The 27650-nt window shown below is 56.5% G+C and overlaps 1 protein-coding gene across 3 annotated transcripts in view; it reads left to right on the top strand.

Moving 5' to 3' along the window:
• The first annotated feature begins 2171 nt into the window (after positions 1 to 2171).
• LINGO1 (leucine rich repeat and Ig domain containing 1) overlaps positions 2172 to 27650 on the top strand; it is a 194988-nt gene continuing 169509 nt past the window's right edge. For all 3 annotated transcript variants that reach the window (XR_005216403.1, XR_005216402.1, XM_037833339.1), the window contains exons 1-2: positions 2172 to 2558; positions 26714 to 26829. The gene's annotated coding sequence lies outside the window, so the exon portion shown is untranslated. The remainder of the gene's footprint in view (positions 2559 to 26713; positions 26830 to 27650) is intronic.

The raw sequence follows: 27650 nt of genomic DNA, 5'->3' as shown, positions 1-27650 counted from the left end.
CCAGCTTGGGCTTCTCCCACTCCCAGTTCTGGTCAGCAGGGGGAGGCTGTGCTGCATCTGGTTGCAGAGGTGGGAGCAGAGGCTGGGACTGCACTTGGAAGAGAGGAGCAGAGAAGGTGGAGGTCTCCTGTAAAAGCTGTTGGGTTTGGGGATCCCTTAGGTAAGCCTCTGCAGTGGCTGAAAGATGGCAGTGATGGTGGTGGTGCTGGGTGGGGGGAGGCTTCTAATCAGATTTGCCAAATGGCAGCACTCCTGCTGCCCCAGACTAAAGTTGAAACTGTCTAATTCAAGGCTCATATAGCATCTCTTCCCAAGAATACACCCTCCACCTTCCCTGGGTCACCTGTCATTCCCTATTTCCTACCTCCAGGTCTTTGCATATGCTCTTCCCTCAGCATGGGATGCCCTTTCTTTTCTTTTCTGCCTGGCCAACTCCTACTCATCCTTCAACATCCAGCTTCAATGCCATTTCCTCCAGGAAGCTTTCCTGGACCTTTCCCACTCCCAACAGCTCTACCATACCTCCTGCTCTCTATGCTTTTTGAAGGCAGGAATGTGTTTGAATCATCTTTGTGTCCCTAGTACCAAGCACAGGACGGGCACATAGTGGATACTTAGTGAACAAACAGGGAAAATGCAGCCCTCTGTGGGCATTACAAGCAAGGTCCTGTCTTGGGTGGGAGTGGGGGTGGGGGAGGGGTCTTGACCATGAAACACTCATGCCCAGGGTCTGTCCCGGAACAGGCTAACCGGGAGCCAAGAGGTGCACTTCACTTTATAGGGTTGTCTTGAGGGTCCAGGGAGATCTTGGCTGCGTTAGAGCTGTGGCCGGAAGGTCCCTGTACCACTCAACTTTGTCTTCTTGTTGCCTGGTACCGCTGGTGAGGCTGGAGAAGGAAGGTCACAGGACCAGAGAGGCGGCAGACCAGGCCTGGCAGGGGTCAGGTGGTGGTGGCAGGGAGTGCAGCCTCAGTAATGGCCTCAGCTCTGAGGCAGGAAGGGGTAGGGATTTTGGGGGGCTGAGAGACTGTCTTGGGACTCCCCCTTCTGTGGAATCTAACACCATGTCAGAGTTGTCCATGGCCCCAGAGCTGATGGAAGCTAAAGTCCTTCTAAAGGTGGGTAAACTGAGGCCCAGAGAGGGGTAGGCACTTGCCCAAGGATTTCACAGCAGGAGCAGGAGGCCACCCTGTGAGCCAATATGACAGGTGTCCTCACCAGGCTCAAATCCGGACAGCTGCTTCGCTGATCCCTCTCCTCAGGCTGGCCCCGCAGCCCCGGGCGCCCAGCCCGCACTGCCCCACACCTGCAGTCTGCCCCTAGGCTTGGCCGCCCACAAGCTCTGAGCGCCCCCTGGATGGCGTGGTTCAGGCAGCTCCCGACCATCCTTCTCCTTGACTCACCTCCATCCCGGGAGGGCCGGGCTCAAGAGCGGCGGACAGGGCGCCACCGCCCGGGATTGTCCCCGCGCGGCGAGGCAGTTCTCCCCGGCGCCCCCGGGTGGGGCGGGTGGCGCCCAGTGCGCTATCCCTTTAAGCCCGGGCGAGATGGGAGCTGCCAGCGGCAGCCGAGGCTAGAGCGGGACGTCGCTGCTCGCCAGGCCCGAGCGAGGAGCCGCCGAGCGAGCGGAGAGCGGAGGGGGCGGTGGGGCCGGGGCGCGGCGGGTCCCCTTGCCGCCCACTGCACGTTCCAACCCTGCGCCCCGCGAGCGTCGGGCGGCATCCGATGTAATAGGGAGAATGTGAGAGGCAGCGCAGGGCGGTGGGGAGGAGGGGAAGAGGGGAAGCGGGAGAGGGCGGCCGACAGAGAGACAGCAGGGAAGACAGAGGACAGGGTTCGGGGGCAGGTGGGTGAAAGAAGGGCAGATACTGAGAGGCAGTTACAGAGAAGGGGAGAGAAAGGAACGAGAGGGCACGCGGCTGCGGGCCGCGGCAGCGGCGGAGCGGGCGGGCGCCTCGGGGCGATAGCGCCCGCAGCGGGAGTCTGGCGCCCGGGCCCGGGTTCGGGCTGGAAGCGCGGCCGCGTCCGGGCATGGTAGAGGAGCGGGGGCGCCCGCGGAGGCCCTTCCGGGAGCCGCGGGGGCCCTGAGGTGGCGCCGGCCTGGAAGGGGGCGCAGGGGGACTCCGCAGGTCCGGTGGGTCGCGTTCTGGGGACTTCGGCCGACCCGGACAGAGGGGCTTTTGTGAGCGCCTTGGGAGGACCAGAGGAGGGAGTGCGGAGCCAGGTGTGCGGCCGCGGGGGTGTGTGCGCGCCCGAGTGTGCGCGTGTGTGCGCCGGAGCGGGAGGGAGCGCGCGTTAGAGATTCTGCTGGCATCGCAGCGTGGAGAGCAGGAGACAGGAGCGGGGCGCGCAGGGGCGCGCGGGTTGTTCCCGCGCACACGCCGCGCGCTCACACACACACACACACACGCCCTCTCTGCTTCGCTCGTTGCCGCCGCCACCATCTCGGAGCCTGGTCCTGCGGAGCGGGAATCGAGCCGGAGCGGGAACCAGAGCCAAGCCAAATCGGGGGATGCGGGCCAGGAACAGAGCTGCGCGCTGTCGGCGCGCCCGGGACGGTGAGTGTGGTCAGGTTCGGACGCTGCGGCGGGACCCGGGCCGCCGGGCTGCAGGCCGGAGAACCCGGGTGTCAGCACATCGGCAGTGCCACGCGCCGGGCCTCTGATTGGGCGGGAGCCGGGGGGCAGCGGGTGGGGATAGGGTGTTGGGCGCGCGTCCGTTAGGTGTGTGCACGCGCGGAGCTGGTGGGGCGCGCTTAGCACCCCAGCTTGTGACCGCGCTCCCGCTCGCCGCGCGTCCCTGCCTATAGCCAGGAACCCGGCGACTTGGAGCAACTTTGTGGAGCCCCTGGGGCGCGCCTGGCCTGGCGGGGTCGGGGAATGGAGGTGCTTTAATGGTGGAACTCCGGCCTTTCCAGAGGAGAGAACGGGAGGGAGGAATGGGGTGGGGGTGCGGGCTGTGCTGCCCGGTGGGCCAGGGGTGCGCTTTCATGGCTGCATCAGCTTAGCCGCCGGCCCTCCAGGACACCAGTCCAGCCTCCCGGCGGCGTGCTGGAGCCGCGCCGGGCGCCGAATTCCCGTGACCTGCCAGGGTCAGGCGGGACAGTGTGGCGACAGCTCCCTGGCCCGGGGGCCGCGAGGTCTTTCCAGCCAGGCTGAGGATTCCAGGGTTGAGGTGGGGGGCGGGGAATGGAGAGACGTGCTCGTGTGTGCCTGCGTCTGTGTACTTGCGCCTCTGCTCCACCGGACGGACACCGGAAGAAGGGAACTGCCTGCGAGGTGCACCCCTCAGACCTGCCCCCCCCAGGAGTTCCCAAGGGGCTGGGAATGGGAAGGGGATGCCTCTAGACCGGCAGGCCTGGTGCCCCATCCTTGTTTACAGCCGTGCCTCTGTCTGATGGGGTTGTGTCTGTGCTGTTCGCCTCCTCCCTCCCGGCCCTTCTTGAGTCTCCTGTATGTTTCATCTCGTGCTGGCCGCCTCAGAGACACCCCTAGCCCATGCAATAGGAGAGGATGGGAGATGTGGTCCTGGTTGGAATCCCTGAGAGGAAGGGAGTCCTGTGTCTCCAGGAGCGAGAAGCCCAAGGAAGGGTCAGAGATCAGGTATTCTACAAGCCCCTCCCCTTTGCCAAATCCTTTCTGCTCCTAGGACAAGTTCCTCCTCCCCTAGGAAGCCTTCTCTGGTTGTTCCTGAATATTTCCTTCCATCTTGGGCTTCCCTGAGGATGGAGGTGCTGGAGTCCCCAGCAGCTCCAGTCCGTATGTCCCCTTGCCTGGCACTCGGTATGAGCCGGTGAGGTTGGTGGTCTTGTCATCAGCCTAGATGCTGGGTGGAGGGGTGGAGTGGGGTCTGGCAGTAGTTGTATTTGACCAGCCCTTGGGTTTAAACCTCACTTCCACATCCATTATCCCTTTGGGATCTCTCAGTCACCTTGTGGGAATGCAGGGCCCATGGCGTGCTTTCTCTCCCCATTTTTTTGAGAAGTGTATTGAGGCTCAGAGAGGTGAAGTGACTTGCCCAAGGTCACATAGCGAGGCAGAGAAGGAGCCAGCAGGAGAACTCCAGTCTTCTAAGTCTCAGACCGGCCCCTTCTACTGTGAAGGTGTTCTCTGACCCTGGGCTCTTTGCTGATCTGGCAGCAGGGCCAGTCAGGGCTCTAGGGGTCCGCTACTGGAGTGTCTTCCCAGGGCAGTGACCCTGTTGCCTCAGACTGGCACCCTTCGGGACAGGGAGGGAGGTGGGCAGCAGCTGCTGTCAGCCTGAGGCAACTTTGTGAAGGTATCTGATTCTCCCTGGCTCTACCCAGGGACATCTTGACCCTAGTCTGGTTAACCCTATGCCTCCTGGGTTCAGTCTGGAGCCTGTATTCTGCTTGACGGTTTACAAAACTGGTTCCTGTAATCCTTAGCACAAGTCTGGGATGTCAGTATTATCCTGGGGTGGGGTGGGGTGGGACTTCTGCTCTCCCCACCATCTGATTAGGCCCTCATTATCCTCCTCTTTGCATGCTGGAACACTTCCCAGTCGATCCTGGACCCCTTTGTGGGCCATAGAGTTTGTCCTCCCCTGGACTGGGTTTCCCATGGAGGTCTAAATGTGCAGTGGGGGGAGGGGGTCTGCTCCCTCCCCAGGTGGCCCATCCAAGGCACAGGAGGCTGGAGCAGTTGTCAGCCCCAGACGGATCCCTATGACCCCCTTGGCCCCTATGGCAGCCTCGGCCCATCCCTGAGGCCTCGCAGGAACTTAGAGGCCTTTAGGGTTGAGGTTTGTTGCTCAGGAGCCACCAAGCCAGCTCTTGGGGGTGGGGGTGGGTGCTGGGCCTCCTGGATCCTGGTGGCGGCTCCCTTAGCTTTGCTAGCTTTTCTCTGGCATCGTCTCTCAGCCCCCCCCCCCCCCCCCCCCCCCCCCCCCCCCCCCCCCCCCCCCCCCCCCCCCCCCCCCCCCCCCCCCCCCGCACCGGCTCTCTTTTCTCTCTAGCTGACTAGGTCTTTCTCAGTCTCCTTTCGTCTCTCTGCTTCTTTGTCACTCCCTCCCTCCCTCCCTCCCTTCCTCCCTCTTTCTCCTTGGCCCTCTGAGCTCTGGACTTTTGCATCCTGGGTGTCTATTGATACCCTAAGTGAGGCCGAATTGTGGTCAGAGCCTGGCCAGACTCTGTTTCCTGCCAAAGGGCTTGGCCCGACCCCCACCTTCAGTGTCTGCTTGATCCCCCGCCCCGGGCCATTCTGATCACCCTGCTCCCAGAGCCTAGCAGAAGGAGCTCTGGGGAGGGAGAGAGCAGGGCACCTCTTTGGTCTCTGGTTGCTGCTGCCAGGGGTGAAAATCCCAGCCAGGTGAATCCAAGCCCCACTGGCTGTCCCCTTTAGGGAGACAGCCACTCCTTTCTGACCTCCTGACCTAGAAGGGGCAGTTCCCCTGTGTAGCCCCCTTAATTTCCTGCTTGTTGGGTGGGCTGGGCCTTGGAGTGAATCAAGGAAGGAAGGGGTGTCCTGACCACCCTGTCCTCCTTTTGGGGGGTCTGGGTGTCACCCTGGCCAATCAGAGTAGAAGCCTTGGCCCCTGCTCCTCACTGCCTGCAATCTTACATCTGGGGTTCATTCACATTTGGGGACTACTCCTGGTTTAAGGCCTAGACTGAGTGCTGGTGATACCAAGATGACAGGAGGGGTTCTGAAAGGGGAGACATACAGAGTGCGCTGTGCAACTGCAGAGGCACAGCTAAAGGAGGCAGGATCAGAAGCCTTGGTGCCGGGCAGCGGGGTGGGGGATACCTAGGAGTCAGAGCAGATGGGCTGAAAGGGTGGTGGGATTTTGCCCTGCCAAGATGTTTCCAGCACTTGTGGATGCTCAGTAAATACTTGTTGAAGAAGTGGATGAATGGAGAATGTGAATGAGTGAGGGCTCTCTAGGCAGGTAGCACAGCGTTAGCAAAGGCACGGAGGTGGGAAGCCCCGGGCGCACTTGAAACATGCTTGCGGTGGAGTAGTGCACGCAGGGCACAGCAGGCGGCGGAGCAGGTTGGCACACGACGGAGGAGGATCTGGAGTGGTCGACTGAGGAGTGTGGGCTGATTCCAGATTCAGGGGCTGGAGGGTTGAAGTCCTGGAGGGACGCGACAAGATTTGCAATTCAAACCGCTCTCTCTGGTGGTCGTGGGAGGGTTTTGCCGGGAGCCAGAGGCAGAGAGGTGGCCCTGAGGCTGCTGTGGAATCCAGGCTGGTGGTGAGGGGAAGAGCAGGGACGGGCACCTCGTCTGCCTTCGCCAGGGAGACCAAGTGGCACGAGGTTGTGGTTCCCTGCCCAATGGAGGGTGGAGAGATTTGGCCTGGGTGGGGAGCTGGGGGTGGGGGATATGGGCCAGCAGAGTTGGACAGGGCCTCGGTGACCACCTGTCCCACCTCCCGAGGGTACAGAGGTGGCAGCTGTCCTGATGTCATCAGATGCAGCCTTTACTACTGACCCCTGAGCAAGCCTCTGCTCCTCATGGGCCTGTTTCCATGTCCGTAAAATGGACGGGTTTGTCTGTCTCCCTAGATAGCTGAAGTGAGTTTGGGTGGAACTTAGTAACCTTGGAAGTGGGCTAAAAAGGGAAGGGGTGAAAGGGTGTCGGCATTGTTTTGTTACAGAGGAGGAACTTGAGGCCTAGAGAGGGGCAGTGGCTAGTGCAAGATCATTAATCAAGTGTGGGGGTGGTTTCCTGGCTGTGCCTGTGGCCTGCTGGGCAGAGGTGGGTGGTGGCCAGGGCCTCAGGGCCTCTGCAGAGGACGTCCTCAGGCAGTGGCTTCGGCAGTCCAGCTGTCAAGGAGCATATGGGGCCATATGGCCACATCAGGGAAGGTGCTGGCCGCTGGAGGAGAGAGAGTGGCTGCCACCCGGGCCTTCTGTATCCATGTGGGCACTGCCAGCCACTAGGGTGGGGGTGGGGGGGACAAAATGGAACCTCGGTGTCCAGGTTGGTTTGGACATGGCGGTCGGGCCTTGGCAGGTAGCCCAGTTCCAGCACCCATCTGCCAGGGCAGATGGACAGGCGGCTCCATGCCCAGGACTGATCCTATTAGCTCCAGACCAGCTGTGTCACCTGCCCCCTCCATGCCCCACCCGGCTCTGATGGCCCTGCCAGTCCATGGGCCATGAGGTGACAGGGTGCCTCTGATGGCAGTGTCAGTCCTCACAAGGGGTGTGTGCATGACATACAACCTCCCGAGCACTGATTCTGCAGTTTGAGATTTTGCGGTGTGGATACGGGCTCCTCGAGGCAGCCTGTCTGGGGCCTCTGGCCTGGATCCCTGACAGACCTAGGTTTGACTCCCAGCTCAGCCACTTCCTAGCTTGGACAAGTCCCTTCAGTTTTCTAAGCCTCTGTTTCCTCATCTGTATATGGGAAGAATGATAGCTACCTTGTAGGGGAGTCATTAGGATTCTTTGGAATAACACATATGAAGCAGGGTGTGCTAGCCTGTTACACTGTAGCATCTCAGGAAATGTTAGCTCCTTTTTTTGCCTTCTGCAGGGAGAGGGAGGTGAGTCCTGCTAGAGTTTCAATGTCCAGACTGAAGTAGACAGGAGCCTTGTTATTATTATTTTCCAGGACAAAATTTGCTTTATAGTTTGTCCATAAGTTTTTACACTCCTTCTCTTGTTTAGTCTCATGGAAGTTCTATGAAGTAGGCAGAGATCATTGTTCCCACTTTACAGTTGAGAAAACTGAGGCCCAGAGTGGGGAAGTGATTTACCAGAGGTCACACAGCAAATTGGCAGTCAGGCCTGACTCTGCCTCTGGACTCCTGGTCCAAATGGGGAGAAGCAGGTCCATCTTCAATAAAGCCTGTCTAGACCAAGCTTGGGGTTTCTGGGAATCCTCTAGGCCCTGCTCCATTGTGAGTAGAGGGACAGTCTGTCATGGCCACAAGTAGCCAATCCCAGTTGGGCTCAGTTTTTCTGTCATTTCTCCATCCTTCCCAGTGTGAGGAATGGGTCAGAGTGGGCAACATTCTGGGGGTGGCCAGGGAGGGGTGGGGGCTGGATCCTTGCCTCCCAGGCAGCCCTGGGCCATGCCAAGTTGAGCAGGGCTCAGCCCTCTGGGGCAGGGTCTGGAGTGGGACGGGTGCTGGGCTCTGCCACCGACCAGCTGTGTGACCTTGGGCAGGTCACTGTCTCTCTGAGCCTCAGCTTCCCTCCTTGTAAATTGGAGATAACTATCCCCCTGCTCACCTCACAAGGCTTTTTTTGAGGCTTCAGTATAAATATGTATTTTTACACATGCATGTGGTAGGGTATAAAGATATGATAGTGCACGGCCATGGTTCCAGGAGTCCCTAGCCTGCAACGTGATGATGCTATAATCATCCAGTGATTCACTTGCTGGGTGCTTCCTCTGGCCCCGGCTGTGCTGGGTGCTATGGGGACAGAGATGCATAAGACTCAGCCCCTGCCCCCTTGGGGTTGCAGCCTGGCGGTAACCATGGACTCCATGGCTTTTTACTGGTCCTTTCCTAAGCACACACTGCTGTCATGCTCTTTTGGGGGCCCCCTGCTGGCTCCAGGCTGGTGTCTGGCTCCTCGGTTTGGTGGCTTGACGCTTGACGCTCAGCGCCTTGTCCAGTCTGACCCTTGGACCCCTGCACCTCCCTCCAGTCCCCCTCTGGGCCCCGGGCTCCAGCCACACGCTCCTCACTCTCCCCTTAGCTCAGGCGTGGCTTTCCTTCCTCCGTGCCTTTGCTTGTGCTATTCCTTCCACCTGTAGTTCCTGCCCCCCTCTCTGCCTATGTGGATTCCATCCATTTTTTTAAGACTCAGGCCAAATGCCACACCTTAAAAAATCCCTTCCTGGTCACCCTTGCTGGAAGGAGTTCCTCCTTCCTCACTCTGAGAACAGTTTACCTGCTTTACATCTGCACACATTTGTTGTGTACCAGTGGCACGGGAAGCCTGTGACCCATTGTAACATGGCCATTTGTCTTTCTTGGTGGCCTGGGAACACCTCAGGGGCAGTGTCTGGACTTAACCATCTTGGGTACCTGGCATGCCCAGGTGTCTGGAGTCACGTAGGCTGATCAGGGCCACGCGGTGCTGACCTCAGGGCTTCTGTGGTCACTGCCACTTTCCCCCAGAGGGGCCCCTTGGGGGTGAGGCCCAGGACATCTGCTGGAGAGGCTCCTGGGTGATGGGTAGCTCCTCTGCTGAGGCAGGGCAGCCAGCCACTGGCCATACGTAACTCTCCCTGATGAATAGGACAGCATTCGGCAATTAGTGATTGGTTATTTGGGGTACTGATAACGCTTCCATTATTGATCGGTGGAGGTGGGCCTGGCTAGCATTGGTGTGGGTCAGCTGGGCCCAGCTGGGAGATTGCAATCATGGTCATTTATTCCCAACTGGGAAGCTCGATCAATGCTCCAGAGAAAAGGAAGTGCAGGCCACCCTCTCTCCGATTCATGCTGCCAGAGTTGGGATAGAGGGTTGGGAAGGAGGGGGAATTGGGAATTACTCGCTCCATCTCCCTCTGCTCCCCACCTTCCTTGTTTTGCCTCCAGTCTCTCCTGACCCTGAGTCTCAGCTTTCCCATCTGTTAAATGGGGGTTTGGGTCTCCTTTGTGGGTAACACTTTGCCTTTGAGTGAGACAGCTGGACTCTTGCTGACCTGCACCATTTCTGCTTAAAGAGTGGGGGAGTTCTCAGCTCAGGGAGAGGGTGGGTGGAGAAAGGGGCCAGAAACCTATTCCCAGCCCAGTGCTGCTGTGCCTGGCAGGATGGGAGGGAGGTGTTCAGAAGACAACAGTTGCCTCAATAGAGCCTGGGTCTGGTTTCTGAATGTGCTAAGGCTTCTAAATGTGGAGCCAGGGCTCAGCGGAATTTCTGAAAAAGCCATTTCTAGGGAAACAACAGAAAGGAGATGGCAGGGGGGCTATGTAACCTACTTAAGGGACCCAGTTGCCTTTCAGGTAGGCTGGGAGCACAGGCCATTGTTGTTGGGCTCCTGGCTCACATGATCTATCTATCTGTCTGTCTGTCTGTCTATCTATCTATCTATCTATCTATCTATCTATCTATCTATCTATCTATATTTAACTGTTTGTTAGGAGCATTTTCAAACATGACAGAAAGGTAGAGAATAATACAGGGATCTCGCATAAACCCTTTATCTAGATTTGACAATCTTTGACATTTTGCCACATTTTGCTTTACCTTTTTTTTTTTTCCTGAAGTATTTTAAAGTAAAGTTTAGACAGCATGGTATTTCATCCCTAAATATTTCAGCATGCATCTCTAAGAAATAAGGGAAATTTTCTATCTAATCTCAAGTGGTCAAATATTTCTTTTCATTTTATCCTTGAGAGATGAAGATACTGGTGGATGAGAAAACTGGGGCCTCAGTGGAGACTCAGCGTATCTCAGGTCACCCAGCAGGAAGGGGGCGGGGAGGAGGGGGCATCTAGAAGGCTGGTGGGCTGGGCCCAGCAGGGGGGTGGGCGGGGGCAGGCGGGCTGGCCCCAGGAGCTGGGCAAGGGCTGGAGCAGGATCCCCCTCCAGGCAGTTTCCCCTGGCTCAGCTGGAGGATCCCCTTGGAAACAGGAAGTTAGCTCTCTCTTGGTTAATTGTCTCTCTTCCTTTTGTTTGCTGTGGGGACTAATCAGGAATGGCAGTGTCAGGAAAATCTAAAATAATTTGTTTATTGTTTAATTTAGGAGAATGTTATCAGGCTCAGGCTTGTGGGGGCTGGGGAGCCTCCGGGGTGGAGAGGCAGGGCTGCCCTCCACCAGCCACCTTGGGGACTGGCTTGGGGAGAGGGGTCAAGATCTGCATCTGGACAGCCAGTGAATCTGTAGGAACTGGGAGTGCCTGTCAGGGGTCGGGGAATGAACCCCAGATCTGGGCTGGGCCAAAGATTCTACAGCTTTGGGACCACGGTGGGAAAGGTAAGTGAAGGTACGAGGGGATGAGTTCTTGGGGTGGGTGCCGGAAAGGAAGGAGGGCTCTGGCCACCCCTGACCACCCCAAGGAGCCGTCCTCCTGCCTCGATCCAGCTTCCTCCCTGGGAGGCTCACCCCCGGTAGTCTGAGGCAGGGCCAGGCCTCCCTGGGCGTCCCTGCCTCCTTGGGCGTCAGGGTGCTCCAGCACCCACTCATGCTTGGGACTCTATTCTTCCCGTGGTGACTGGGGAACACTTGTTGACTCTGTGAGGGCAAAGGGGGAAAAGGACAGCCCAAGAGAGTCACAGAGCTCACAAGGTATAGAATTAGAGAATGTTGGGACTAGAAGGTGACCTCAGAGATGATCTCATTCCTCTTGTAGGTTCCAGAGAGGCAAACTGAGGCACGGGGAGTGACCAAGCCTTGGGTCTCACGGTGAGACATCACAGAGCCTTGGCAATAACTTGGGTGTCCAATGTCCCAGCCCCAGGAACCCTGCTGAGCCTCACTGCTTGTGGTTCAGGACAGAGCATTGCTTGCCTGGGTGGCAATGGGAGGAGGTTGGCCTGGCCTTGGGAGGGCAGTTGGTCCTCCTCTGTGTGTGTGTGTGTGTGTGTGTGTCTGTGTGTGTTTGTGTGTGTGTGTGAGAAGAGGGATTTCCATGCCAGAGCCCCTGGCCACTTGGCTCCCTCCTGTTGATTGGGTTCATGACCCCAAGACCTTGGCACCAAACGTCTTCAAGCCTAGTTACTTATCAGTGGGGAGAATGGGTGCACAGGCTGAGAAGGTGGCCTCACCGGGGGAGGGAGGGTGTCCTGCAGCTCAGCCATCCCAGGCAGAGACTGGCCTTCTGCCCCCACTCCCCATCCTCACCACAAGGAGAGCCCTGTTTAGTGCCAGGCCTACTGCTGGTTTAATTTCTCATGGAGAGTAGGGAGGCAGGAGAGGCCCCTGGAAAAAGGACCTCCGGAGGGAGAGCCAGCCATCTAAATGGCTTCCGCCCTGCAGCTGAAGGTGCTGTATTAAGACTGTGCACTCTCTGCTGATGCGGAAGGGGAAGGAAAGGGCACAGCCCAACCTTGAACATGTGGTGCAATGGGGGCTGTGTGACCTGAGGCTGCCTCTCTGGGCAGCCTTTCCTCCCTGGTAAAATGAGGGACGGGGCTGGTCTTCTTAGCTCTGACAGTGAGACACAGAGGACAGGGCCATGGGCTGTGAGTGGGTCTGTTGGCAGGAGAAGGTCCCAGGAAAGAGGGCAGGTCCCACTGTCCCCGCAGCCAGGCCTTTCCTCTGCTCTCCTGCTGCTGTGGGGGTAGGGAGAGAGCACTGTTCCTGGAGTCCTGAGGGAGGTGGGACAGAATCACCAAATGTTCCCACACGGACTAGAGGCTGGACCCAGCAGGGCACTGGGAGAATGTTACCCTTGTTAGTGCACACACCCGCCCTTCAAGGTGGACCTTATAGACTCCATTTTACAGATGAGGAAACTGAGGCTCAGAGAGGTCACCAGCTGGTCAGTGGTAGGGCTGGGATTTGAGCCCAGGAGAATCTGGCTTCTCTGGACCAGGCTGCCTTCGAGGCCTGGTGTCCACTTTGGGCTTTACCACTAACTGCTGCTCCCTGGGCCTTGGTTTGCCTTTGTCTGATGGGAGGGTGGCTGCGGGCTGAGTGGCACTCATAGGCTTGAGGGGAGGTGGACTCTTTGGCCCTTGGGGAGGCCGAGCCTCCATGCCCCTCCTCCCGTGGCCCAGCAGGCTCTGAGGACTCTGGCTGCGGCTCACCGACTATTCCTGGTGGAATCTTTCCTAAGCCAAGCACAATGAACGGCTCCGAGCTCTGCGCTCAGGGATTGGGCCTCCTTACGTGTGCAAAGCCCTCCTGAGCCCTTTGTCCTTTGCTCCCATCTAGCACGCGTGCCTTCTGAGCAAGCATTTACTGGGCAAGTGCGTGGTGGTGCTGGGGCTCGTGCATATGTACGTGGGGGTAGCTGTGTGCCAGACAGAGGGAGAGTCTGTGTGCAGCCAGGAAGGAGGAGGTTAGATTTCAGGAAGAGACCAATAGTGGCAGCTTTTTATTTGGAGAGAGGGGGTCAAAGGTTAAGTGAAAGGACGAGGTGAGGATGGGGGACGTCCAGCAGGAGAGGTCTGGTTAGAAGTCCAGTGTTCAAATCTAGAGCATCTCTGGGTCTGTATCCTCAAACCTGCGTTGCCTCCCTCTCAGGAGAGCGGTGCACCTCCCAGGCATCTTCATATGGGACAAAGGCCTGGAGGGGACTGAGTGTGTCTCCCCAGTGTGTGATATGGGGGGGCATACAGAGATAAGGCTGGAGGGACCCTGGGCTGTGCAGGCCTCAGTGGCAGGGGGTGGACATTCTCTGGAGTTTGAGCAGGGGAGAGTTGTGGCCAGGTCTGAGGTTTAGAGGGTGGACCCCTGGTGGCCAGGGTGGAGGGGAAGGGGAAAGAGGGCAGGAGGCAGCTGGGGACATCTCCCCTCTTTGCTCCTAACCCCCCTCGGTGCAGGCTGGGGTGGGGGTGGGGCAGCTCAACTCTTCCTTGGCTCTGATCCTTTGCCTTCCCTTTCCCTGCTTTCGGGACACGGGGTGGGAGTGGGGAGCAGGGGGTTCCCCGGCCCCACTGCCAGACCCCTCCCTCAGAGGCTGTAAATATTTTATCTCCACCATCTCTGCTGCTGGAAATTGCTGCTTTTAACGCCTTTTTTCTTTTGCTTGATACAAATGAACACTGGAAAAATTCCTTGCCCAGCATTTGCTCTGTCGCTTCTACTCATGCCGAGTCCCCTCCAAAAACTCTAATTGCTTTTAAGCTGCGATAGTTGGCAAAGCAATTTTCTTTACATTATGGAGAAAAGGGGAAAAATCCGTCACATTTTCTTCTTCCCTTTTTTGGTGACTCTAACCTTTTGTTTTAAGTTCTTCCTCACTGCCAATATCCTTGGGAGAGAAATGAAGTAGAATGAGATTTGGACAGGGAGACAGGAGCACCCTTAGACAGGATGTTTTGCCTCCCTAGGCCTCAGTTTCCCCATTTCCAAAGTAGTCTGTCCATTCCTTCATTCAACAGACATTTCCTGAGCACATCCACTGGGAGCAACTTGAGGGCAGGGGCGGTGCAGTCTTGTCCACTGCTGCATCCCTAGCACCCAGCACAGAACCTGGCACATAGTAGGTGCTCAATTAATATTGGTTGCTTGGATAAGTAGCTTTACCGTGTGCCAGGCACTTTGCCAAGTTCTAGGAATGCCTGGGCCAAATCAGATGTGGCCCCTGCCCACACAGGCTCTCTGATTTGGTGGACTTGCTACTACACAAACAGGACTGTATTTCTGAGTCGCAACACAGGTGGGTGCTAGGTGCATTTGGAAGACAGAGAAGGGCATGACCAGTTCCACCAGGGTAAAGCTGCACAGAAGAGGAAATGCTTGGGCTGTATCTTGAAGAGGGGGTGGAGTTTGGCAGGTGAACTGTGGGGAGGAGAAGGAAATTCCAGACAGGAAACAGCATGTGCAAAGGCAGGGAAGGGTGGCAAGGATGGTAAGCTCTGGAACTCTGAGAATTTAGGTGTAGCAGGAGCCAAGGGGGGTTTTGGGCCTGGGCAGAGGTGATGCTGCCCACGTGGACCTGAGCTGGTGGGGAGAGCTTTGCATGGAAAGTGGGGAGTTTGGACTTGATCCCACAGGTGAATGGGAGCCCTGGAAGGGTTCTGAGCAGAGGACACATTGGAAAGACCCCTCTGGCTCCACAGTGGGGATGACGGGGGAGGAGGGATGCTGGTTGGGAGGCTGTGGGCAAAGGGAGGGAGGATGGCAGAGTGAGTTTGAGACAAGATGGGGAACCCGAATTCTGGCACTCACCTCCTCTGCCTGCACTGTGGTGGGAGCATTCCCATCTCTCCTGGACCCTGGGGATGGTATCTCACTGCTGTGGCTGGAAAGCAGGTGTCCCGTTCATAGGCCAGGTATGCTCGTCTCTTGGTTCCTCAAGGTGTACGGTCCTTTGCATTTTAGAAAGCCTGCTCACCTCTGAGCCTCAGTAGATCTTGGAAACCGCCCCTGAGGTGGGCAGAGCAGGCGGAGCAGGGGCCATTCCACCGTTGACAGGTGCAGGCCAGGCATGCTCCAGGGTACTGCAGACAGGTGGAGTTGGTGTAGGGACTTGAACCCGGGTCTCAGGGGCTGCAGCCTGCTGCCTGCAATGCCTCTGTTGGGTCCTCCTCTGCCCCCGGCCCTCTCCTTTCCTCCCCTCCTGAGCACTGTGCTCCTTCCCTGTTTGCAGAGCGTGTGGGGCTTTTCAAAAGCATTAATGATAGAAAATAAATTGGAATCGGAGAGGAATCATCACTGGGCATTCTCGGAGGGCCGCCTCTGCCCTCGCGTCTCTCAGCCATATTGAAGCGGGCAGCCAGACCAGAATATGAATGAGCATGGGGACAGCGTTGCTCTTAATCTGTCGGGGAGCCTCCCTGGCCAGACGGCACTCGTGGCTCAAAGCTGTTTGCAATGAGGCCTCTGCGGCCGCCGGGCATCAGAGGCCAGGACGGATTTCTCTGGGATGGACTCAAGTCCATGACTGTAGAGGAGGACTGGGAGGGCCCCACACTCTGGGCCTGGTTCCCCCCAAAGCCTCTGAGGCAGGTGCAGGGTGGAGTCAAGCATCTCTGCACATGGGGGCAGTGGGGGGGACAGGGAGTGCCCCTGTAACTTCCAGTGGTGCCTCAGGTTCTGGGTATTCAAAGCCATTAGAATTGGACCCCAACTTTTCTGACCTTCTTTCTTTTCTAAGCTTCTGTGCCCCTTCCCCTTCACTTGGGCTCCCCACCTTCCTGTCTGTGAGCCTGCTGTTCTCCCTGTCCAGAATGCCTACTATAGGCATGTCTCTATCTCTGTGAACTTGACCCTCTAGTCCTGTCTCCTCCAGGAAGCCTTCCTTGATCACGGCCCAAAGGACACTGGATTTCCATTTTCAAGTCTCTTGTGGTCCTTGGAGTAAGGGCTACAAACCTAGTACCCAAAGGGGGCAAGAGATAATGAGTGGAGCAGGCTGGGTGGGAGGTGATAGGGAGAGGTGGGGACTGTGTCCATGTGGAGGCACAGGGGCCATCAGTTTGAAAGTCCCGCCGTGGGTGCTTTCTTACACAGCTCTGCTAATTAGCCACAGTTCTCATCCAGCAGGGAGCTCCCTGGTCTCTGATACTGCTGCCTGGCCCCTCATGGCAGGCCCAGCTAGGCATGGGCTCAGCCCCTGGGCTTCCCATAAAGCATCAGAGGCTGTGGGGACCTGGGGAATAACTCAGGGTAACCCTTTTGCTTAGAGATGGGGAAATTGAGGCCCAGAGACAGGGGGTTGGAAAGGTCCCCTGTTCTATTCTAAGCAGCCTGTACATCTTATCCTCACAACAGGGCCAGGAGGGCAGTTAGTGTATGTTCATTTTAGAGAGGAGGAAATAGGCTCAGCCTGGCTGGATCCAGAGTGCCCCTGCAGGCCTGTATTTGAATCAGTCTTTTGGAGCCTCAGTGCCAGCTGCCTCTTTCTGGCAGGATTTGGGGGTGCTGAGGTACACACTGGGTCATTTGTGCCCAGAGTAAACCCAGCCAGGGGCAGGAGGTCTGGGATCCTGGCCTAGATCTGTCACCAGCTCCTAGTGTGACCCAGAGCAGAGGGTTCTCTCTGTGCTTTGGTTTTACCAGGTCAGGCTAACGGAGGCCCCTGGAGGGGTCAGAGGGAGTTGGGAGGCCCCCACTGAGCCCCTGTGGCCTTGGCTTGGCTGCCAGCCCTGCCCGGTGCCTCTGTCCAGCCCCAGGCTCCTTCATCTCTTGTTCCCTTCATCTTGGAGTTACTCTAATGTGGGAGGAGGCAACTGTGGCACCCAGAGGGTCTCTGCAGGCCCAGTTAGCAGTGCTGGTTGTTTGGGCAGCTTGTCCTGTGCCCTGGTGGGGAAAAGAGGCTGAGGGAAGAGGGGCTTCAGCCAGCGGCAGGTGGGCAGGCAGCCCAGACTCACAACTGCACACTCAGCCCCGCAGCCTGGTGGGTCCTTCTACACTTGGATGGACCACCTTGTATAGCCCTGGGTTTAAGATGGGGAAACTGAGGCCAGAGAGCCTGAGAATGAGACTCAGGGTTGCCACTCCCTCACTCTGATCTCTGTCCCATCCAGCCCATGCTCTCACCCCTCTGGTGATGGGAGCTCACGCCTCACCAAGGCAGCACAGCCCATCTTGGACAGCAGCCCTCCCTGCTCCTTGTGGCTCCCCCAGGGGTCCTGGCTGGGGGCCTGAGGCCACAAGACCTACACTATGCCCCTGCCCCACAACAGCCCTTAGTGCTATGCAGGTGGGCATTGTGTCCTGAGCCTTCCCTGCTATGGTGGGTCCATCCCTGAATCTTTTGGGGCTGTGGGTCCCTTGGGGAATCTGATGAAAGCCATGGGCCCTGTACCTGAAATAGATACCACCCCCTCCCCCATCTCCGAACCCTCTCCAACACACATATACTTGCGTCCAGCTTTGTACACACCTCCTAAGTTCCCCCTCCCTGGGGACCCCAGTTAGGAACTCTTGCTCTAGTCATCCCTCAGGGGGCATGGTTAATGTCACCAGTCATGCTGACCGAGGATGGGAAGCAAGGTGTGTCAGGCCCCAGGCCACACTCTTTCTGCTCTACCTGCTAGTTCTCTAAGGTCCTACTTTGTGCCTGGCAGGGGGCCGAGGACTCTGATGACTCATTCATTCATCCATAGACTTCAGTCCTCCACCCCTCCTCTGTGCTGGGCCCTGGGCTGGGCTCCAGGGTACAGAGAACTGGATCCCCACCCCCTCAACACACACACAGACACACACAGACACACACACACACACACACACACACACACACACACACCTAGGGGAGCCAGACGTGTCAGCAGACACAACTTGGGGGATGAGGGCAGGACAGAGGTGAGAGCAGGGAGGGGTCATCAGGCAGAGGGCCTGGAAAGCTGTTTTGGAGGGTGACACCTGCTTGACAACTGAAGGCCACTGGGAAATGGCTGGGGAGGGAAGGGCATCCCGGGCAGAGGGAACCGCAGGTGCAAAGGCTTGGAGGCCTGGCTCTGTCAAGGAGTACAGGAAGCCCAGTCTGACTGGAGGGTGGTTTGGGAGACACTGGGGTCAGGAATGCAGCTGAGGGCTGGCGGGGATGGGCTCTGTATTCACATCCAAGGGTAGCTGAAACAAACCGCTACAAGCTTGTTGGCTCCAAACAAAAGAAATTTATTCTCTCACAGTTTTGGAGGCTAGAAGTCCAAAATCAAAGTGTCATCCTTCTGGATGAGGGACAGTCAGCTCCCTGCCTCTCTGCTGGCTTCTGGTGGCTGACAGTGATCCGTGGTGCTCTTGGCTTGTAGCCGCATCACTGCACTTTCTGCCTCCGTCTTCACATGGCCACCATCCTTTTGTGCCTGTGTCTGGGTCCAAATTTCTTTCTTCTTCTAAGGACACTGGTCGTTGGATTAGGACCCACCCTAATCCAGGATGACCTCATCTTCACTTGATTCCATCTGCAAAGGCCCTTTTTCTGATATGTGCAGGTACTTCAGGTTAGGATTTCAATATATCTTTTGGGAGACACAGTTTAACCCACAACAGGCCTTGAAGCCTGGTGGGTGCAGTAGGGGGTGGGGGTAGGCAGCAGGGGGGAGACATAGAAGAGGGGGCAGATGCCAGCCACGTGGCCTGATCTGCATTTTAGGAATGCTCCCCCTGCTTTGGGAGGGGTGCTGGGTGGAGACGGGGTGCCCAGAGGAGGCCCTCTTGGTTGGGCCTGAGAATTGCTGGCAGAGAGTGTTACTCACGACTGTCTGGAGGAGTTTGCTAGTCCCTCCTGTCTCTGCCCCAGGCAGCTGCAACCCATCTCCTGGTGGTGAGACATCAGCTCTGCCAATAAATGCTTAAGGGAGGGGAACTTTCTGGAGGTGGGGGAAACCTCAGACACCTTCTGGGCAGATTTCTCTGATTGTGTTGATGACCCACGGTGGGGGGTTGGAGGGCATTTCTGGACTGGCCTGGTCTGTGGAGTTTGTCATCTGCTTCTGGTATCTTTATTGCCTGCCCTTGTGCTCACACACACACATATACAGTCTCCTTGTTGGGAACCCCAGGGACACAACAGACAGACAGACACACACATTGGGTCCTGCTGGGTCTCCCCTCCCTCCAGACACTCTCCCCCTGTTGTCATCCCTGGGAGTGACAACAAACACACACACACACACACACACACACACACACACACACACACACAGAGTCCCACTGACTAGCTACAGACACCTCCATGGCACTTGGAGCCTGCTCCTCCCACACAGTTCACCTCTGCAGACCGACATGTGTGTCCCCCACCCCCGTGAACATCACACACCTGCACTCACCAGTCACCTCCACTGGTGCCCACAGGCTCACTCACACTCCCTTTGTACACACAAAGAAACACATCCCCAATTTCCCTGTTACTTTTCCTTTTCCCCTCTTCTCCCGCCCTCTCCATGCCTTCATCCACAGGGGTCCAATAAAACCCCAGAGCCAAGCCTCAAAGCCCTTTCTCCTCTGGGGTTTTCTGCCAAGGTCCTTTCCTTATTCCCCTCATTTCTAGGGCTCCCCTCGGTCTCAGCCCAAGGTTTCCCAAGGTTGTGACTGTTCCAGGGTTTTCTGGACACTCAGAGAAACCTCTGACTGCAGCCCAGGGGGGCCAGGGCCCTGCTGAAGAGCCAGAGGTCCTGGTTTTGGTGGTTGCAGTGGGTTTGACTGGCCCCGTAACCTTGGGCCAACTTCTGTCCCTGTCTGGCTTTGGTTTGTGGGAGCAGAGGTTTGCTGGCCAAGGTTCTCAAACTGGTCCTGGAGCCCTAGTGCTTCTGGCGGCAGCCGGGGGTGGGGGTGGGGATGGTGGACAAGGGAAGCAGGGGTGGGGGTACTGGGTGGGCAGGTGCGGGTCTCCTCCCTTTTCAACCAGAGCAGCAGCGCCTGCTTGGATCTGCATTTTATATTGGGGTTTCAGGCAGCATTTAAAAAAAAAAATTGAACTTTTTATTGATTTTTTTTTCCTGATTACAAATGAAAATCCAGCAATATATTTGTGGATAACGGAGATCATGAACCGTCCCCCTCTGCCCCCATCCCACCCCTTAGAGGTGATCACTAATGTCTGGTGTATTTTTCTCCAGCCTTTTGGGGCATATATCAGCAAATTGTTATTTATAAAAATGAGCTCATTCTGAAATAGCATTTTATGGCTTGATTTTTCCACAGTTTTATACATAGATGTGCCTCATTCGGCTGAATGGCTGCAAATGTTCCATAGTATGAGTGGGCTATATTTTATCTGAACATTCCTTTATTAATAAACATTTAGGCCATTTCCAGTTTCTTTTTTACTCTTACCAGCAATGCTGCAATGAGCATGCTTGAATATTTATATGTAAGTACTTGCTCTATCACTTTTGTAGGATAGGTTTCTAGAAGTGGGATTACCAGGTTCTAAGGTGTGTGTTTAAAATGGTAATCAATGTTGCCAAATTACTCTTCTAAAGGCTGAGCCAATTTGCCCTCCTTCCAATGGTCTATGAGTGCTCATTTCCCCATATCCTTGCCAGCACTGGTTGTTATCAATCATTTAAATTTTTCCCAATCGGTTGGGCAAAAAATGGTATCTTGTTGTTTTCATTTGCATTTCCCTGATTGCTAGTGAGATAGAACATCTTTTTATATGTTTATCAGCCAATTTAGTTCTTCCTCTGCAGATTTCTAATTCACTGCCAATTTTCTTCTTTTGTCTTTTTTTCGTATTGATTTGTAGGGGCTCTTTGTATATTAATGATACTTTCTTCTAGTGTCTCACTTGTCTTTTAATTTTGTTTATGGGTTCTTTTGCTGTACAGATGTTTATGTAGACAAATTTGTCAAGTTTTCACTTTATGGCTTCTGGATTTAACGTCTGGGGTAGAAATTGTATGCGTCTGCATAAGATTTCATTTCAAACAAGAGTTTTACTGCTGAAAAATCTTTGCACAGCCTTGGTTTGTAGCTCCTCCCCAGCTGTGTCTGCTTCTCTTGGCAGCTGCCGAACAGACTCTGGGGGAGGGAGGGACGGCCCCTGTCTGTCCATCCATCTTCATCTTTTTGCCTCCTGCTCTGTCCATCTGGCTTTGTTCTCTGTTGTTCTGTCTCTCTTTGGGCCTCTGCATTCATCTGCTTTGCCCCTCTTTTACAGCTCTGCTGTTTTCCCATCCCTGGTTGTGTTCCTGTAGGCAGCAGTAATTAGGAATATGAGAAGGCATCAGGGGTGGCCCTCAGTGGAGTGGGCTGGGAGCCATGGTACATGCTCCCCTTCCCCCCGCCCCTCCTCAGCAGCTTAGCCCCAGGTTACATGCCCTGGCCCAGTTCTTTCTGTTAGAGATGCTCATTTCCTGCTAGCAGCCTGAGGGCAGGCTCTGAGCCAATCCAAGGCCCTCCTCCACCAGGAAGCCTTCTCAGACTGCTGGGGTCTATGCCTCCTTCCTCCCCTTCCCACCGCCCACAACCTGGCTTCTCACTCTATCTTCCCTTGTCTTTCCCTGTCCTGCCTTGTCAGCACAGAACTCCCCAGGTCCACGCGGCCACCTCTCAGGGTCTCGGTTTCCACCTGTGTCAAATAGGCCCCCGTCAGGCTGCACCTGGCTGCCGGGAGGCCTGGCCCACATGGGAAACATTAGAGCTGGTGGGACTTCCAGGCCAAGTTCTGGAAGGTGTCCCCTCTTGTCCGCTCAGTTCCATCCCCATCCCTCCCCCCAAACACAGGGGAGAATTTGTGTGCTGCTGATGAAGAGATAGGGACTTGAGTTCCGGAAGGGTGATGACCAAAGACTGGGGCTCACTTGTTCTCTGCCCACCCCAGGCCCAGTAATGCCTGGCTCACAGGAGGTGCTGGGAATGCAGGGACACGCTGAGTCTGGGGAGTAGGGGGAGGAGTGGGGGCACCACCATTCTTCGAGCTGCTTCTTTGTAGCAGTGCACTTTCCTCATGGCTCCTCATTATTTGGAGGCTGGGGGTGCTGATGAGAACATCCCGGAATGACCTCCTGGAGATGGGGGCCTCAGGGGGCTCAGTACTGCCCCACCCTGAAGGCCTCACAGTATGGGGACTGGAGGGGACCTTGAGCTGAGGGAGCAATTGGGAGACAAATCAAGGGGAACCCAGAGGTCTCTTTGAAGAAGCACAACTCAGAAGTGCATAATCTAAAACTCCAAGGTAGCCTTCCCTGGGCTCCTGCAGCCCATGGACTTCTGTCCTGGCATCCTCCCCCTAACCATGAAGGCTGATTTCCTCTCTGAGCTCCTGGTGCGCAGGAGCGGTGTCTTTTTCATCTCTCTGTCCTAATCATCAAGCACATAGTAGCCCCATACCAAAGGTAGAATGAATGAATGAATGAATGAATGAAAAACTGGGGGTGTTGGCTAGAAGGTTCAGGTCAAAGGAAGAGGAGGCCTCAGTTCTGGGCTTGGCTTTTCAGCTGACTTGCTTGGAGACCCCAGCCCCTCGTCAGGCCTCGGTTTCCCCATCTGTACGGGGGACATGGGCTTCTCAAGCTCTGTGGTTCTGTGGCCGTGTTGCCCAGAGCAGGCACATGCCCACGTGACCCACACGCACTTTCTGGTGCCCTCCTCCTTGATTGCATTGTTGGCTGAGCACTTACTGGGTGTCTCTCCACAGTCCTGAACCTCTGTTGGCAGCCTCCTGAGTAGCCATTTCCTTGGAAGCCTCACGGTTTCTGGGACACATGTTAATTCTGCTGAACACACAGACACCCATTTCCAAGAGCTCTTCTGGGCTCTCCTGAGTGTGCAAGGAGCCAGGAGGGCAGGTAGGGGGCCCCCACCCCTGCCATGCTCCTCTGCCCCCTGGCTGTGCAGCCTCTGCAGCTGAGATTTCATGTCCTTGCTGGGACCTGGCACACAGGCAGGCCTCGTGTCCAGGAGAGCAGCCAGCTCCCACTGCGTCTCCTCCCCTGCCCCAAATCATTGTCATGCTCTGCCTGTGGTCTCATTTCCATAGCAACTCCTTGTGATGCCACTGAGGAGAGTGGAAGCTTCAGAAAGGTTTGGGGGCAAGGGAGCAGGAGGCCCATTCATTGTCTTGGAACATGGCAGCTGGGAGCTGGGAGCCGTGCTGTGGGGATGGTGTGCCCAGCCAGCTCAGGTGGATCTGGACTCAGGGCTGCCAGCCAGGTGGTCTGGAGGCCTGCCAGGGACAGGGCTGCCCATATTGGCCTGGGCCTGGCTGACTCATGCCAGGCTTCCAGGAGCCAGTGTGGGCAGCCACCCTGCCTTGCTGGGCCTGGCTTGGGGGACAGGGGCCTGAGGAACTGCCAGGCTCTGGCCATCCCTCTGACCCAGGCTGGCACTACTATATACAGGATCAGCAGCATTGGGAGGTGTGACAGCGGCAGGCGTGGTTGGGGGGCTGGTGGAGCATGGGGTTGGGCAGGCCCTCTCTCACCCTCATCCACACTGCTTTGTGGTTCTGTTATCAGGATGGGAAGGCCAAGGTGGGCCCTGGAACCTGCTCAGTGCCCATGTCTCTGCCCCCTTCATGGAGAAGTTTGCCGCCTGTAAAGTGGAGAAACCCTTGCCCCCAAAAAATCCCTCCATCTTCACCTACCACTTGGCTAGAAATTCCACCATGATCATCTTAAACTTGACAGAATGTTGATGTTGGGAGGAACCCAGAAGCCTTTGCCATCTTCCCCTTATGTTGTGGCAGTTGGCTCCAAGCCTCATCTATCCATCATCTATCCATCATCCGTCCTTCCAGCCATCCCATCCCCCGGGGACGTAGGCCTGTGCTGGATGGTGCCCTCCGGGGAATCAAGAGGAAAGGAGGGCTGGCCTGGCCCTCCAGGGAAGAAGGGGGTGGTTGGCCCTCCCGAAGCCCGCCATGAGCCAGGCACCGAGCCAGATGCCACCTTCTAGTGTTTCCCTTCCATCATTTAGCTCTCGCTTGTAGCCCCTTCTGGGTACCACCTGTACTCGTATTTTCCTAATCTTTGTCTTTGCATTGACTCATGTTGGAAGGCGATTACCACAGCAATCCCCAAGCCGCACGTCCGTGATTTCATGGGCATAATGTGCCAGTCATTTTCCCCTCGGTACACAGAAAAATAAACACACAACTATGAAAATAAAAACGTTTGTCTCCTTACCACCTAAACCCCCTTGCCCCTCCAGGGGAGTGTGTCTCACACCTTGAGAAACATGGATCTGATCTGGTCCTCTCAGCAAATGCTCAGACAGGCATTCGAGTATTAGAGAGGTGGGGAAACTGAGGCTCAGAGGAGAGAAACTGTCCAGGGCTTCAGAGCCAGGAAGAGGGAGAGCTGGGGGTGAACGGCATCCTTGGACTTCCAGCCTGGGGGTGGAGACCTGTGTTGTTGAGGCCTTGGGGGCTTTCCAAGGCGACTGGACTCATTTGGGCTTTGAAGGAGGCTGGGGCTTAGCCCTAAGTGGGCGGACGGAGGAGGGAACAGTGGGAGCCAAGGCTTGGAGGTAGGAAGTTTTGGGTGTTATGGGGGCTGGGGAGAGCTGGGCCTGGCTGGGAGTTCTGGGGGAAGAAGGCTGGGGCTGGGGAAGATGTTGGGGGGCTAAGGTGAGAGGGCCTCGAAGGAATGGACGGTGGGTGCCCCACGTGATACTGGAGCAGTAAGGGGCCCTTAGGAGAACCGAGCTTTTGCCTATGTGGTTTTCTCTTGCCTGGTGCTGCCCAGCCAGAAGGCCCTGGGACCCCTTCCCCACCAAGCCTTTTGCTTCCACAGTCTACATTTCTGCTTTGCTTTCCCCTGCTGTCACCACCTGGTCTGAGTCCTGTCGTCTCCTTCCTGGGCTCCTATCACCGCCTCCTGCCCCTGCCTGGTCCATCCCATACAATAGCCAGAAGGGTAGTTTCCAAACCCAGATCTGTGGGTGTTGTCCCTGCTCGGCCCTTTGGTGGCCCTCCTGGGCCCCCAGGATCAAGATAGTGCTCCTGGACATGAGCCACCTGCATCCGGGCCTGTTGTGGCCCCCCCGGTTTCCATCTGCACCTCTCCCTTACCTGGAAATAGGCCCAGGCCCCTGTGCCCCGAGCAAAACTCTGACTGCCCCGTTCTCTCTGGCCTTCATACCTCTGCACAGGCTGAGCTCTCTTTCTGGAATGTTCTCTCCACTCCCATCCTTTTTGAGTGGACTGTTACTTGTGTCAGCTCAGGTGTCATCCTGTCGGGAAGCCTGGGTATCCCAAACCACTGCAGGATGGTTTGTCTTGTGTGTTTGTTTATTCAGCAAGGCTGAATGAGCGCCTATTGTGTGCCAGGCACTGATCAGGGCCTTGGGGGGACAGCCCTGAGCATAACAGAAGGCACCCCTAGTCTGATGGAGCTTGCCTTTGAGGGGGCAGGGGTGTCAGATAATGAAGAAATGCACTGTGGGAGATCACAAAGCAGGGTAGGTGAGGTGGGGAGGGGTTGGGGTGTTGCTGTTTTATACAGAGCAGTCAGGGAAGGCCTTACCAAGGAGGCATCATTGGAGCAGAGACTTGAGGGAAGTAACAATTGAGCCACGTGGACAGCTGGGGGGAGAGTGTTCCAGGAGAAGACACTGCGGGTGCAGGGGTCCTGAGGCAGGAACATGCCTGGTGTGTTTGTGCATGGAGCTGAGGGTGTGTGTGGGAGTGGGGGTGTGTGGGATAAAGTGAAGGAGAGAGGGTTGGAGCCAGAGGCCTGGAGGCCAGGGAGGGCCGTGGACTTTATCCCTAGTTCCTTTCACTCATGGAATGTGGGGTCTCATTCCCAGTAGCCCTTGGAGAATGTAGGGTGGCAGACTCAACCAGGAGAGGCTGGAGCAGTGGCAGTGGGTGGGTGGGAGCTGTGGGAATCCTTGGGAACCGGGAGGGCGAGGCTCAGGCCCAGGGAGAGTCACCCTGGGTGCTCTCCTGCTCCCCGCCCAGCAGGAAGGCAGGTGCTGGAGTCGGCTGCATACCAACTGTGTACCAGCCATGTGCTCCTGCTCTCCAACTGTCCTCCCAGCAGTCCTGGCAGAAGGAATGGTGCCCCCATTTGATGGATGAGGGAAGTGAGGTTCAGAAATGTGGCCTTTCCAAGGTTACCAAGCAAGTGAGTGGGAGAAGCGCATTCAAACCCTGCCCTGCCTGGGCCCAGAATCTCTGCTGTTCCCATAGCATTGCCTGCTCCAGCTGGGAGCATGTGTGTGAGTGTGTCAGTGGGTGAGAGGATGTGTGTGAGTGTGTCAGTGGGTGAAAGGATGTGTGTGTCAGTGGGTGAGAGGATGTGAGGGTGTGTGTCAGTGGTGAGAGGATTGTGTGAGTGTGTCAGTGGCTAAGAGGATATGTATGAGTGTGTGTGTGTCAGTGGGTGACAGGATGTGTGTGAGTGTGTGTCAGTGGGTGAAAGGATGTGTGAGTACGTGAGTGTGTCAGTGGGTGAGAGGATGCATGTGAGTGTGTCAGTGGGTAAGAGGATATGTATGAGTGTATGAGTGTCAGTGGGTGACAGGATGTGTGAGTGCGTGTGTCAGTGAGTGAGGATGCATGTGAGTGTGTGAATGTCAGTTGATGAGAGGATGTATGTGAGTGTGTGTCAGTGGGTGAGAGGATGTGTGTGAGTGTGTGAGTGTGTGATGTGAGTACTGACCAGCCGGATGCAATCAGACCCATCCGCAGGGTTCCCCACTGTCCCCCATAACGTCCCCCCATCCCATGTTCTGGCTGACAACGCATCTCCTATTTCTCCCCACAGCCTCCTGTGCCCATAGGCCCTGAGGTCCTGGTGCCCAAGAGCAAAGAGGGCGACTGAGTCAAGCTGGACCGGCCCCCCAGCCCAGGAGCACTCCCTAGACTCCTACCCGACCTGAGGTAAGAGGCCACTCCAGGCCGCTGGGGCAGAGTGGGGGTGGCGTGGGCCATGGGGGTGGACATGGGGTTCCTAGGGGGAGAGCCGCAGGGAAGGTGTCATGAGGTCTTCTTTCTGGAGGTTCCCCCATCTCCCTCTCCCCACATGCAACCAAGTCCAGGAGGTTTGATCAGATGGTGCCCCCTGTGCCCTTGCTGCGGCAGGGCTCAGTAGCCGGCTCGGAATCCTGGGCTTTCCTCCGAGTGACACGGCTTCATGGACAGGGCTGGCTAATGGGGTTCCTGTGTGGTGTGGGAGGCCTCTGATGGTAGCCAGAGGGCTCTGTCCTTGGTTCTGACCAAATATGTGCATGACTCCAGGTCAGGAGGGAGAGGAGACACATGTACCGAGACAATCAGGGTCCAAGAAACTGTCAAGAGGCCAGCACTGCCTCCAACAGGTGCAGCCTCATGGGGCTCCACAGCTGAATTGGTGTGCAGCTCTACACACCTTCAGGACAGGAGGGGGCTCAACTGCCAGGCGTGTATGTATGTGTGTGCATGCATGTGTGTGTGATGAGCACTGGCAGCCAGATGCCCTTGGCTCTGTGTGAGCAGTGTGGATGTCCTCTTGGACCATATTATGAGGAGCAGGACACCCAGAATGTGGGAGGTGACAGGCCTTCCCCCTCTATGTCCCGAGAGGGAACGTGAACAAACTGCAGCATGTCCCAACGAGGTGGGAGATGGGGAAGGTGGGGGACCTGAGTTGCTACCCAACTTGACCCCTGGCTTGCTGTGTGGCCTTGGACAAGTCACCTCCACCTTGTACTGGGCCAATCCCC

This window comes from Choloepus didactylus, chromosome 4 (assembly GCF_015220235.1).
Source record: "Choloepus didactylus isolate mChoDid1 chromosome 4, mChoDid1.pri, whole genome shotgun sequence".
Taxonomy (NCBI): Eukaryota; Metazoa; Chordata; class Mammalia; order Pilosa; family Megalonychidae; genus Choloepus; species Choloepus didactylus.
Note: the sequence above shows the minus strand (reverse complement) of the source record. Positions and strands in the feature narration are given on the sequence as shown.